Consider the following 13,540-nt stretch of genomic DNA (forward strand, 5'->3'; position numbering starts at 1 on the left):
ATTTGGGCTTTAATACACTTAAAATCACACCAGTGACTGTAGAAGATTACAAATGATCCTCGCAGGATTTTTTTTTATTATTTTTTTCCTTCTTCATTCATTTGGTGTTATTTACTAAAGCTACACTCGCTGCTTTTGCATCTTTATCGGATGGTTTTTGTTTGTGCTCAAATAGATAACGGAAAGTACATCTACAGTCCCCAGGCCCTCTATGGAGGGAGGGTCTGACTCTGAGTTTTCCTGGGAGCTGAGCCACTTCCTAATGTTGCTGCCGGCATGTGTGCGGTTCCTTTGTTAGCTGTGTGATGTATCTGTGGGTTGCAGGGCCAAGGGGTTCAGAGTTTTCATTTCCTTTTGAGTCAAATGCTTAGTCTTCTCTATTCTAGGCAAAAACTCCTCCTTTCTAATCACTATGGAGGTGAGTGTCTGCCCTGAGCCCGGCTCTGCCCCACTTCCCATTCCTTCAAACACAGGGCAGAGGACAGCGGCACTTCTGCCAGACTTACTGGGGGAAGGAAGTAAAACAAACAGAGAAAACAGGCAGCCCTTCCATGTGCCTTGACATCTCTCGTTCTGGGAGATCCTGATTTCTGTTACACATTCGCTCGATGGGGAGAACTAGTTTACTAGTTGGTCTTTGAATGTCTTTCTTTCTCCCTGCAGTACAGATCAGGGTTTCCCAACAACATAACTACGACATCGTAGTCCAGGTAAGTCTTTTGTGTGCAGAGTTGTCCTGTGCTTGCAGGATGTGTAGCAGCTTTTCTGGCCTCTACCCTCTAGATGCCAGGAGCAGACGTCCTCCATTTGTGACAACTGCCGTTACCTCTGGACTGTGTCAGATATGCCCTGGGGTGGGGGGCAGAATTACTCCAGTTAAGGACCACTAATATATATTACCTTTAACTGTAATTATAGATACCATTAATCTAATTTACAGACGATAAATAATTACAGAAAACAGGGGTGGCTACTGTGACAAAATACCTTTTAAAATTTTACATTTAAAAAAACAAGTAGAATATATTTTTTAAATTGATCAGATTGACAAAAATGTTTAATAATTCAGTAGATGAGAATAATGTTAAAATGATGAAGAGCCTTGCATTAGAACCCACCAAGATTTAACAGCTAGCTGTCAGGCATTTAGATGATAGTGACGGAAATGCACTTCTCATGCTTTCCTTCAGCAATATTGGAACGATTACTCTGCTCTAGAAATTGTGCGGAGGACTGGGGTTACAGAAATGAAAATGAAACAAAACAGTCCTTGTCTTCAAACATTGTTTGACAAATATCATTTTTCTGAAGATAGAATCTTAATAAATTCAAGGAATCTAGATAGTATGAACTTGAATGAAATTTAATTCTGAATTTTGTCATTTTCTCAGTATTTGCCAAACTACTTTTGCCCATGTCAATAAAATAAAATTTTGCTAATTTTTATCAGCGAAAGAAAGATCGTTGTGAATTGTCAAAAACTATTTAGTGACTCTTTTTAAACATTTTCTATTGTTACTCAAATTACATCAACTAAAACATTGCCATAATCATTTTAGGGATCTGTTTTCATGATGAGATAAATAAGACTTAAAATTGACTTCTCATTTGTTTATCTTCATACTTCCTTCTTCAGTATATATATTTCCCTTAACAATATATATTCAAAATATGACATTGTAGCATATTTCATTGGTTTATAATGAATGTAGAAAATACCTTTTTAAGAATAGTCCATGAAGCATTTGCCTTTCCTCTACCGATATACACGGAGATCGTTGGCAATGACTCATTATTATAATTGGGTGATTGGGCATTAAGGAGGGCACATGATGTGATGAGCACTGGGTGTTATATGCAACTGACAAATAATTGAACACTACATCTGAAACTAATGATGTACTCCATGTTGGCTAATTGAATTTAAATAAAAAATTAAAAAAAATAAAATCATCACTTCAGCTTTCAAAAAAAGGCAGTTTAAACAAAACAAAACAAATTGATACTGCAATGAAAAACCTTATTCATGCCCCCTTGTGCACTTCTTTTTTCTTTTTTTAAGATTTAATTACTTTACTTGATAGAGAGAGAGAGACGCAGTGAGGGCGGGAAAACAAGCAGGGGGAGTGAGAGAGGGAGAAACAGGCTCCCCACCCAGCAGGGAACACGATGCGGCTCAATTCCAGGACCCTGGGAACAGGACCTGAGCCCAAGGCAGACACCTAACAATGGAGCCACCCAGATGCCCCCCCTCCCGCTGTGCACTTTTGTGAGAACGTCTGTACAGTAGGCACCTTGTCTTTGCACACATCTGCACCGTCACTGTGTTGCCAAGTGATCCTTGAAAGCAGCTACACTAATTTACACAACACCGAAAATATTGTTTTCGCTTACCCCCAATTCATATTTGCAATTTTCTTATACTCTCAGCCCATTTGATGAATGGATAATTAGTATTTGATGATTTAAATTTGCATTTCCCTGACTGATGAGAATAAATATTTTAAATTTCTTTTTCTATGAATTGCTTCCTCATATATTTTCCTGTTTTTCTACTGAGTTTTTGGCTTCTATTTATTAAACTATAGGATTTCCTTATATGTTCTTTACATTCTTGTTTGTTATCCTTTGACACTTGTAGTTACATATATCTTGTCCTGGTGAATGACCATCCTTTGGCTTTGTTTATTTTGTTTTTTTAATTGTGTTGAAGATTTTAGATTTAAACTCTCATTAAATTAGCCTTTAATCCTCATTAATTTTTACCAAATTAATGTTTCCTTTGTGTTTTATTCCATATGTATCTCATCTAAGAAAAACCTTCTCTATGCCATTTATAAAGTTATTCCCTATAATTTCTTTTAAAATATTTGTTTGGCCTTTAACATGTGTTTTTAATCCCTTTAAAATGTATTTTTGTAAATACTGAGAATAAGCATCTATGTTTAAGTTTTCAGTGTGAATAAACCTATCGCCCTGGTAATATAAGGTGAGAAGTCTAATATCTTCCCCATCGATTTTTAAGACTGTCTTTTCACATACCAGACTCCCTTAGAAGAATAATCCTTGTGTGGGGACTTTAATCTCTTATTGACCCATTGGTCCCAGGTGTTTTTAAATAAAGTTTTAACACAGTTTTTAAATAAGATCTATTTTTAGAATAATTTTAGATTTATAGAAAATCACAAAGACAGTACAATATTTGTGTTGTGCACCCAGTGTCCCCTCTCATTGACTCCTTAATTAGTATGGTATGTTACAATTCATGAACCAATATAGATACATTATTATTAACTTAAGTACATTCTTTAACCACATTTCCTAGTTTTACCTAATGTCCTGTTTCTGTTCCAGGATAAAACCACATTAAGTTGTCATATCTCCTTGGGCTCGCCTAACAATTTCTCAGACTTTCTTTGTTTTAACGATCTTGACTGTGTTGAGAGGTACCGGTCAGGTAGTTTGTAGAATGTCACTTTATTGGGATTTGTCTAATGTTTTTTTCTCCTTATTAGACTGGGCTTCTAGGTTTTTTGATCTGCTTGGGTGCCTGCCCTGCTCTCCTCAGAAAGCTTCATTATGTGAGTAATACAACTTTTCATACACTCGCGGTGCTCGTGTGGCTTATCAGCCTGACATAGGAACTAAATTTGAGGAGGAGGGAGACAGTCAATCCTGACCCCGTCGGGTGGCCACAACAGTTACATTGTTCATTAAAACAAATTAAGATCTTTGAATTGAGGCCCTAAACTGTGTTCTAGTGAATGTTTACAGAGCAACTAAATATTCTGTTAAACTTCTCACCAGGATATCAATTATGAACCTGTGGTGATAGATTTTGTGTTGCCTCTGTCTGACTTTCCCCTGTGGCTCAACATGATAGTCTCTCTGAGATCATAGTCATTCTCTGATATTTAAAAAAAAAAAAAATGCTCTAAATCTTTGCTTCTAATATTTTGGTATTTAATATAGCTTCGAATTTATTTTATGGTGCTATAAGGAAAAGATATCATTTTATTTTTTCTATATAAATGATCAATTATTCCAGTACCGTTTATTGAACGCCCTTATCTTTCGCCACTGGTTTGAAAGACTCTGTCATATAAGAACATTTCCCGGGATTGCCTGGGTGGCTCAGTCATTCTGTGTCTGCCTTTGGCAGCTCAGGTCATGATCCCAGGGTCCTGGGTTCGAGCCTACATCAGGCTCCCTGCTCAGCGGGAAGCCTGCTTCTCCCTCTCCCACTCCCCCTGCTTGTGTTCCCTTTCTTGCTGTCTCTTTCTTTGTCAAATAAATAAGTCTTTAAAAAAAAAAAAAAAAAACATTTCCCTATATGTTCCTCATATGTTTGACAATACCACAGACTTCAAGAAGGGGAGCTTCTAGCTTAGGGCCCATGCTTTAAAGGGTCTTCTTTTGTCCCCCTCCAGCCACATCCCTTCATTTTTTTTTTTCTTTAAAGACTTTATTTATTTATTTATTTGAGAGACAGAGATCACAAGTAGGCAGAGAGTCAGGCAGAGAGAGAGGAGGAAGTATGCTCCCTGCTGAGCAGAAAGCCTGATGTGGGGCTCGATCCTGGGACCCTGGGATCATGATCTGAGCCAAAGGCAGAGGCTTAACCCACTGAGCCACCCAGGTGCCCCCAGCCACATCCCTTCCTAAGGTAAGAGGAGACAGCAAGGAAAGAGACTGACCCACCCAGAGCCCATGTCACAGTTTTAAACCTAGCTAGTGGTAGAGACCCTGGATCCCAAAATTCCATGCCCAAACAACTCTGGGCCCACTTAACACGGCCTGCACAATGTGCTTCTCCCAAGGGCAGGCCATACCACAATAAGCCTGAGGGCTGGCCAAGTGGATGCTGTGTTGGCGGATTTGTGGAAAGAGTTTGGATGTACAGGCTGGGGTCCTGATGTCCATACATGGGTGTGCATGAGACCTTTGAGAATGGAAAGAGAATAGGGTTAGGCTGAGATTCAGGAGCTGGAGTCTGAGGCTTGCTCCTCCTATGCCACCACATTCTGAGATGGAACTCCAGGAGTCCCAAGAATTATAAATTCCAATTTTGCCTTCCAAGTATATATACATATAAATGTGTATATGTCAAATTAGAAAGATAAAATATATTTCACTTAATTGTTTATTTGCTAAATTAAATGACATATGGGTTTCCATTTGCACGGTTGCACTAGATCCTACAAATGTTAAGGGACGTCTTGTGTCTGTGTATGTTTCTAGATTCTTGATCATGTTCCATTGGGCGATTTGCCTATTCCTATTTCAATAGCACCCTGCCTTAATTAATATAATAATTAATCAAAAGGGCACTTCCCCTGCCAATTTTGTTCAAAATTATCTTAGTCATTTTTGTCCTTTTTTCCTCCAATATAAATTTGGGGGATCCACATATCAAGTTTTAAAAAAGTCTCCTTTAAGCTCTCACTTTGTAAAAATAAAACTGTTTTATTCTCTTTTTAATTTAAAAGCTCCCTTTTAGCCTAACTTATGAATTTTCTCATGTTTTAACTCCCTACCATTGATTCTGTCTTAACCTCTAAACTAGTGGTTTGCCCTCCAAGGGACATTTGACAATGTCTGGAGACATTTTTGGTTGTCACAGCTGAAGTGAGGGGTGCCTCTAGCCTGCAGTGGGTAGAGACCACGACATGCTGCTAAATGTCCTACGATGCACAGGACAGCCCCCACAACAAATTGTCTGACCCAACATGTCAACAGTGCGAAGGCTGAGAACCCTGATCCAGATGACGTAGGAACATGTAGAACACATTATGATGCATATGTACACGTAAGTGTACCTTAGAAGTGTGTGTACTTGTTTGTACACATGTGAGTATATTGTCATCAGTGCTTCACTAACTACTTTCTCACCCACTGCCCTGCATCTGGGATTCACCAAGCAACTTACCAACATTATCTTATTAATCCTCATCCAATGCTCTAGAAATAGGTGACAACATGATTACACTTGTTTTATTAATTCAGAGACACAGATCAAGTATCTTATCGATATTCCTCACAAAAGAAAAACATATTTCACGAAGTCCCCTGTTTCAGCTATTATGTGATAGGTGATAGTTTCTTCCTTTCTTCTATTAATAAAAGTTGGATGACTTTTCTTCAGGCAACAATACACTTCCTACTTTTCAACATGCTATTTAAGTCTAAGTACCTAATTCTTAACATAGAAAGGAACCTAATTTTAATGCACATTTTAAAATTTTATCTAGGTGGGTAGAAATATTTTCATACTTGAAGAAAAAATCTGAGGAAAACTTTTAGAGAAGATTTTAATGGGTTAGTGATTAAGAATCTGAAAAGAGCTAACTAATGCTATCAAGGAATTTACTGAGCTAATGAGGAGAAGCCGTGCCATTAGGTTTTAGACTTCATTTGTAAGTTTAATGTTTAAAAGCAAACTGATCTTCAGTAATTCTGAAGGGATTATTACTAGACACACTGATTCTTATGGAATCATAAATCTGGATGTGGCTATAAAAGAATAGTTCAAGCTGAAGGCACAGATCGTAAGGGCAAGCGCATCCTTCTTGCTCCCATAGCTGGTGGAATTACATTGAAGTATGTGTGATGATTCATTTTATGTGTCAGCTTGGCTGGGCCATGGTGTCCAGATACGTGTTCAGACGTTATTCGGGATAATTCTGTGGTAATTGTTGTTTTGGATGAGATTAGCATTTAAAGTAGCATTTAAAGTAACTTAGAATAAAGCTGATTAGCTCCTTTAATGTGGATGGGTCTCATCAGGAGAATTCCTGAGAACCGTAGCCTGACCTCCTCCTAGTCAGAGGGAATTCTGCAGCAGATGGCCCGTGCACTTGAAGTACAGCGTTGGCTCTTTCTGGATCTCCTGCCAGCCCAACCTGCAGATTTGGGATTTGCCAGCCTCGATAATCATGAGTCAATTCCTTAAAATAGGTATCTCTCCATACATAGACACATACCCTATGGGTTCTGTTTCTCTAGAGAACTGTGAGCGATACAGTATGTAATGAAATTCTTTTAAAAAAATTATTTATCGTGATCAACGATATGTAGAAAGATGGACTGAGAAACAGATACTTTAAAAAGAATTATACAGAGTATCAAGTAGCCAGTTGTATTTTCTTTCAGTTAGACAATTGGTTTACATACTTTTCCATCTTTTTCTGCTGTCAAATCCCATCACTGTGCTGTGAGTATTATAAACATACTGAGATAAATACTACGTATCCAGTTCTCCTGTTCTTGAACACATGGGAAAATAAATTTCCTAGGTGGTCTTGCATTTAGGCAGGCCAGTGGGACTAGTCTTGGCTAAAGAAATGTGAATGGAAATCACCTGTGTCCCTTCCAGGTTGCGGCAGGAGAAATCTTCCTGTGCACTTAACCAGAACGCTTTAGTGATTCTGGGGAGCAGAGCGAGCCTCTGTCTGGCTTTGATACAGAAATAAGCCTTTATTGTCTTTAACCACTGAAATTCATGACTGTTTTAACACAGCACAACCTGGCCTATCTAGACCAATATATAAGGCAATGCTTCCTTGCTGGCATACATAAATACTGGAGAAAAGTTAACCGCAAGTATATCCTTATGAAACATGGTCATAGTCTCTAAAAGAATAACAAAGTGCACCCAGAATTAATACAATATAACCAAGAATTAATTAATAAAGTTGTAAAATTAACATTACCATGTTATCTGATACTTGGACTAAATTCGAATGTATTTAAATCAGTTTATGTGTATATCAGTTTATGTCTCACAGTTTCTCTGACATTGTTCAAATCATCTCAATTCCCTCTTCCACCATTTCCTTACCACAATGTTATAAAAATTAGGAAGATGAGTCGTTTTTTAACATTGTAAGCTTCTTGGAGAAATGCTTTTAACAAATGACAGCACAAGTTTTATTTGAGGCCAACATTCCAGGGCACATACAAATCAAAGAATAATGATCACATAATTTTAGTCCCATTGATGTATCATAACGAGATATAACTTAACATTGTGTACCTGACTTAGTTCTCTTCTACTTCCTCTCCTTGGAGAAGTGATGAAACATAGATATCACAATGTTTTTCTGGTTCCTGAGCTAGACTTCCCACCTACACGGAAGGAAGATTTGCTTCTCAGGAAAAAAAGAAGAAAACTACTTAAAGCTCAAACTTAATCTCAGCAGCAACAGGCACTGGGTCCTAGTCATTTGTCCTGCCGGAGTAAATGGCTTTTCAGATCTGAAAGTCTGAGGAGGGTACTGGATTGGCCTTATTTTCTGTGTGCAAGACCTGGACCTAAACGTTACTCTTTTGTGATGCTGAACTGATCATTTAATCAAACTTATACTCAATTTCCTCAATTCAAAACTATGTTTATAAACATGTAGCTCATATTGGTATATCTGGTGCTTAGTAACTCCTCAAAATTATTGATTGAATAAATACAAGAATGGATGGGTGGGTGGTAACTATGAAGTTCATAGATTGAGATAATGCTTGTGAATATATTTTCTAAATGATTAAGGTGTTTCAATGTTTCAATGATTGATATCAATGTAAGATATTATCAGTAAAAAAGTGTTTTAAAAACATTATCTCTAGTGTTTATTAGGTGTAAGTCTGCAGCCTGATAGGTTAACAAAGTAGAATTCTTGCGGATTCTGTAAGCACTTAGTGGGAGGTTCCCTTTGTAGCAACCTGGTTGGGGGCTTCCAGGCTCCACCCATCTGTCCCTGGAAACATATGCTAACAACATGTTTGAACTTCACAGCGGACGTGGAGTTTATGCACCAGGAAGCTGAAGTCTGGCCTTTCTAAAAACAACGATTCAGAAGTAGTTGGAAAGGGACTACAGAGGGGATGCCTTTACACCTCAAACTTGTATACTCATCCCTCAGAGAAGATAGGCCATGGGGGTGGGGGGTGGATAACCGTTCCAGTGACGCCCCCTAAGAAAGAACTTCCTCCAGAACAATGAATAATACATGCAAAAGACTTTTGACCTTGAAGCCGTGCAGAAATTAGGTTTATTCTGCTATATAGTTTAGGGTCTTGAAATCATAGGAACCTCCAAAAGGTGAAGCAACTGCTTCGGACCAGATCTTCAAAGAAAACCTCTGACTGATGTGAAGCTGCAATACTTCAAAATGGTTACAGACTCTGACATCTGAGTTCTTCAAAAGATCAACTTATGTCTGGTTCTGATTTGCTATTGATTTAGAAAGAACTATTTTCTTTGGGCATCAAAGTTTGTTTTTGTCATAAGCAAGAGCTTCTCCTATCTAGCTCCTGCCAGACCCAGCTCACTGCAGAATTCTCAAAGGATTTCATCACCTGTAGAGACTGACTTTAACTCAGGAGATTTGCTTAGAACTTTAGAGTGTTAGGCAATTTGCTAGTTATCTGTGAAATCCATCTTTGACATATAAATAAAGCTGTTAAATTTGCTATGACCGTCTCTAAGAGAGTAGGGCAGACTAATTAGGTAACGACTGGTGATGACAATTATACCACCTTTATTTTTTTTTATTATTATTATTCTAGACTTCACTCCTTCACACCTCTCCCCACTGCCATTATTATCACCACCACAATCAAACTCCTTTTTCATTGGTTTAATCATATTCTGCTGGGGATGGTTTGTAAGACAAATAATCACCAAAAGTCTCAAGAAAAAGGAGGTCTAATTATATTTAACATTTTCACAACTCTTTAATTTAGTTTTTTAAAGAATATCTAAGAGCTCCATTCATAATGGACAGCCACCAGATAGCTACAAATGGTTGTAATCTTCTCAAAGTCCAAAGGTGTTTTCTAAGAACAATACTCCTTAGGGTCACTACCTTAAGTCTGAAGCAATTAACATGAAGGCAGAAAGCTCCCTGAAAGCTCCCTCTGGTTTGTGGCTTTCTTTGCTATGGCCCCTGATATTTGTTTTCGGGGTTTCAGTAAGTCTAGACAGATTTCTTCTAAGTATGCAAGAATGAGGGTGTACTAACATAGCTCACTCCCTTGTTCTCTTTCTTTCTCTCTTTCAACAATCCATAGGCTATAGGGGGTATAAACACTCTTCCCTACTCCAGCCAATAACATTCCTGAAAGAAAACAAAACAGAACAGAATGAATTATTAACACCAGAGATTGTCAAACGACCGGTGATAAAATAGCTACACAAATTATGAAATGTAATTTGCAATTTTGTTCTATTATTTTCATTAAGATTGAGTAGACAAAGCGGTAGAGACCTACCACTATATGCAAAATTCTTTTTTCATCCAGGCCTGCCCTCATCCTCCGCCAAAACCCTTCTGGTCGCACTAACTATATCAAGCAGCCCGTTGGGACAGTAGAGGCTTTCATGCCCACTACAGATAATCACATTGGGGTGGGTGTCCAAGCAAAAATTCCACCAGTCCAAGTTAAATAAGTAAGGAAGATTTTATGCAAAGCAATTGCAACAGGAGAGCAAGGCCAGAATTGCGTTTGAATTCATGTTCATTGAAATCAACAGCAGGAGAGTTTGTTGGCACTGGAGTGAGCTTGTGGAAGAGTCCTGGAGGACCCTAGGAGGGAAGGTTGGTCAGTGTGTGAAGCCACTGAGTTACTCCTAAGCCTGTGAATGTTCTTCTCTGTGATTAGGCCATCCATGTTTGCTCCTGTGCACGCACAGAACTACACAGTTAGCCGCCGCTTCTTCCACAGACACTGTGGCCCTGTCTCCTTGATGATTACATTTTAAAGAAATAACTCCCAGCCCCGGGAGAAAGGCATTTCTGGGTTTAATACTGGCAAAAGGCTTCTAAAAGGTTTATATCTCAAAGGGGCAGAGAAAGAATGTACATGTTTTCTAAAGCAGATGCTCTGAGGAAAGGGACTTCAGGAGCCTGGAAAGAGGAGGAAGTCTGTCTGAGGTCAGGCAAGCCGAGAGGAAGGTTAACGCTGTCCTGGTCATGGGGTCATTTTGGTTACTGCTGAACTAGAGTCTTTCCATAGTATGACATTCTACAAAATAAAATTTGGTGGAAAATGGGTTTATTTTAACTACATACAAGAAGGGTTAGCCACAGAGTAGCCTCACTGGGAGAAGTCACAGTCTCCTCTAAGTCACATCTCCACATCAGTCATCATTGAAAACTACATGATGTCAGTATGGTTTTCCAGTATGCTCTTACTGACTATGGTGATCAAAATACAAAACTGGTTTTCAAATGCAACCAAGTCATCATACGGTTCAAGTGACCTGAAGAAAGGCAGTTACTTTCTGGGTACTTGCTTTATGCTCAGACAGGAAGGAGAAGTCCTTAAAAACTTTTCTTCTTTGTAACGATATACAATGATAGAACTGCCACTGTGCTCCCCATTTCCATACATCACAGAATGAGCTTTCTTACCAAAAACCAAGCACCCTCCCCAGTTCCCACCCCTGGTACTTTTCGGTCTTTTGTTTGTTTGTTTGGAAGTTGAGAAGCTTGCTTACAACATTGCTCTTAGAATCTAATTTGAGTTATGTTTCTCTAGGCACCCAGAAGCCAGAACACATCACATAAATAAAATTAACTGCATTTTTGAACCAGACTCTAAGCTTGTTCATGGAAACCAAGATTAATTGCTTCCAAATGGACATCAAAACTCATCCCTGCAATTGGAACACCTGTCCCAACAAATAAAAGAACTGGTGCTTCAAGAATAATTTTCTGTGTGTAATTTCTCTGTATATTTCTCATCATACATATCATCATATAAACAAAGTGTAAGTTAGAAAGGAACTCACTTTCCAATAGTTGCATCTTCATTTCCTAACATTCATCCACAGTCTCTGCTGACTTTACTCACCCATACCTGCGTACATTGTTCCCACCATACGTTTTGCCTCTACCAGCAGCCATCAGAAATGATGCAGCCTCTGGGTGAGGATACTGCCCTAATCGCTACTTCTCTAAGGTGTTTACAGCCAACCACTCACAAATAGCTTTTTTCTAAGGGATGTGATTTCTTAGTATTCCCCAGTGTTTTCTTTTTTCTTTTTCTAGCTTTATTGAGATAGAGGTGATGTATTATATAAAAGGTGTACAACATGGTGATTTGATATATGTATATATTGTCAAATGATTAACACAATAAAATTAGTTAACACCTCCATCACCTCACATAGTTATCTCTGTGTGTATGGTGAGAACATTTAAGATCTCTCAACTGCTCTCAAGGATACAGTATAATATTGTTAACTATAGTCATCAAGCTGCACCTTAGGCCACAAGAACTTAGTTATCTTATAAGTGAAAGTTCGTACCCTTTGATCGACATCACCCCTTTCCCCCCATACCCCATGTATTTCCTTAGGGCCTTACTACATGTTGGGCTATTTAAATGAGTTAAGTGCACACAGATTGCAACTTCTAAAAAAAAATTCTGATTGAGGCGCCTGCGTGGCTCAGTGGGTTAAAGCCTCTGCCTTCAGCTCGGGTCATGGTCCCAGGGTCCTGGGATTGAGCCCTGCATCGGGCTCTCTGCTCAGTGGGGGGCCTGCTTCCCCCTCTCTCTCTGCCTGCCTCTCTGCCTACTTGTGATCTCTCTCTCTCTGTCAAATAAATAAATAAAATCTTTAAAAAAAATTCTGATTGCCCACATTCACCCTTACTTCACGTCGTAACATTTCTATAATAATTATGCTAATGACCGTCTAATCAGAAGAAAATACTTCAATGTCACCACGGTAGGGCATCTGTTTGGGGCTGCTTTGGTTAGCAGCAGATTATCGACCATCTTACTCGGTTTTGATGACACAAACTTAAATGGGAGAGACCACTGAAGATTTTAGATATAGTGCAAAATCATGACATGGATCACTTTAACAAAATTAGGATGTTTTCAATCCCTTGAAGTAATATGATAAAGACTTCGTGGGGAAAAATGCCTTATTGAATGTTAATGTTAATAACAAAATTAGAAGAAAAGAAGGAGGGATGGAGGTGTGGATGGTGGATCAAAAGGGCTGTGGGCTACAGAATTGGTAAAATACAGCTTTCTTTTCAGAACATGATTCTTATTCATTTTGTCATGTTTGTCATGTTAAGTTATTTAATCAATATTCCATCATTAGACACATACTATGTATTCTTCCTTATTACAAAGCCTTCTGCAGTAAACTTTCATAAATACATTTAGCATGCATCTGAATGACAAGTACCAGACCCAGCACAGCATTTATTGGAGGAAACTAGCCAGGACGGAGCAATCAGGGGCGGGTACACAGCTCCCTGTTGCCCATCACACCTAGACTCAGTGCTCAGAGATCAAGCAGGACCAGAGAGAAGCCCTGGAGAGTTTAAAGGCATGCAGTGCTTTCCCTTCCCCTAGTCCAACCCGTGTGTTTCCAGCAGTACATGGCAAAACTCTGGCCTCCTGCTCTCGTCTACCCTCTCTGGATTCCTGGTTGATGAACATGAAGGGAAGAACCTAAATAGAGGACAGAATTTAGAAAAATGATGGATGGGTGAAATTTTTTAATGTTTAGGCAACATCT

The 13,540-nt window shown here is 38.7% G+C and overlaps 1 protein-coding gene across 1 annotated transcript in view; it reads left to right on the forward strand.

Annotated features, from left to right (window-relative positions):
* The window catches only part of LOC116568657 (solute carrier family 13 member 1), a 323,245-nt gene extending 311,108 nt beyond the window's left edge, over positions 1–12,137 (forward strand). The window contains exon 27 of the mRNA XM_032304209.1: positions 11,536–12,137. The gene's annotated coding sequence lies outside the window, so the exon portion shown is untranslated. The remainder of the gene's footprint in view (positions 1–11,535) is intronic.
* Positions 12,138–13,540: the final 1,403 nt, after the last annotated feature.

This window comes from Mustela erminea, chromosome 11 (genome assembly GCF_009829155.1).
Source record: "Mustela erminea isolate mMusErm1 chromosome 11, mMusErm1.Pri, whole genome shotgun sequence".
Lineage (NCBI taxonomy): Eukaryota > Metazoa > Chordata > Mammalia > Carnivora > Mustelidae > Mustela > Mustela erminea.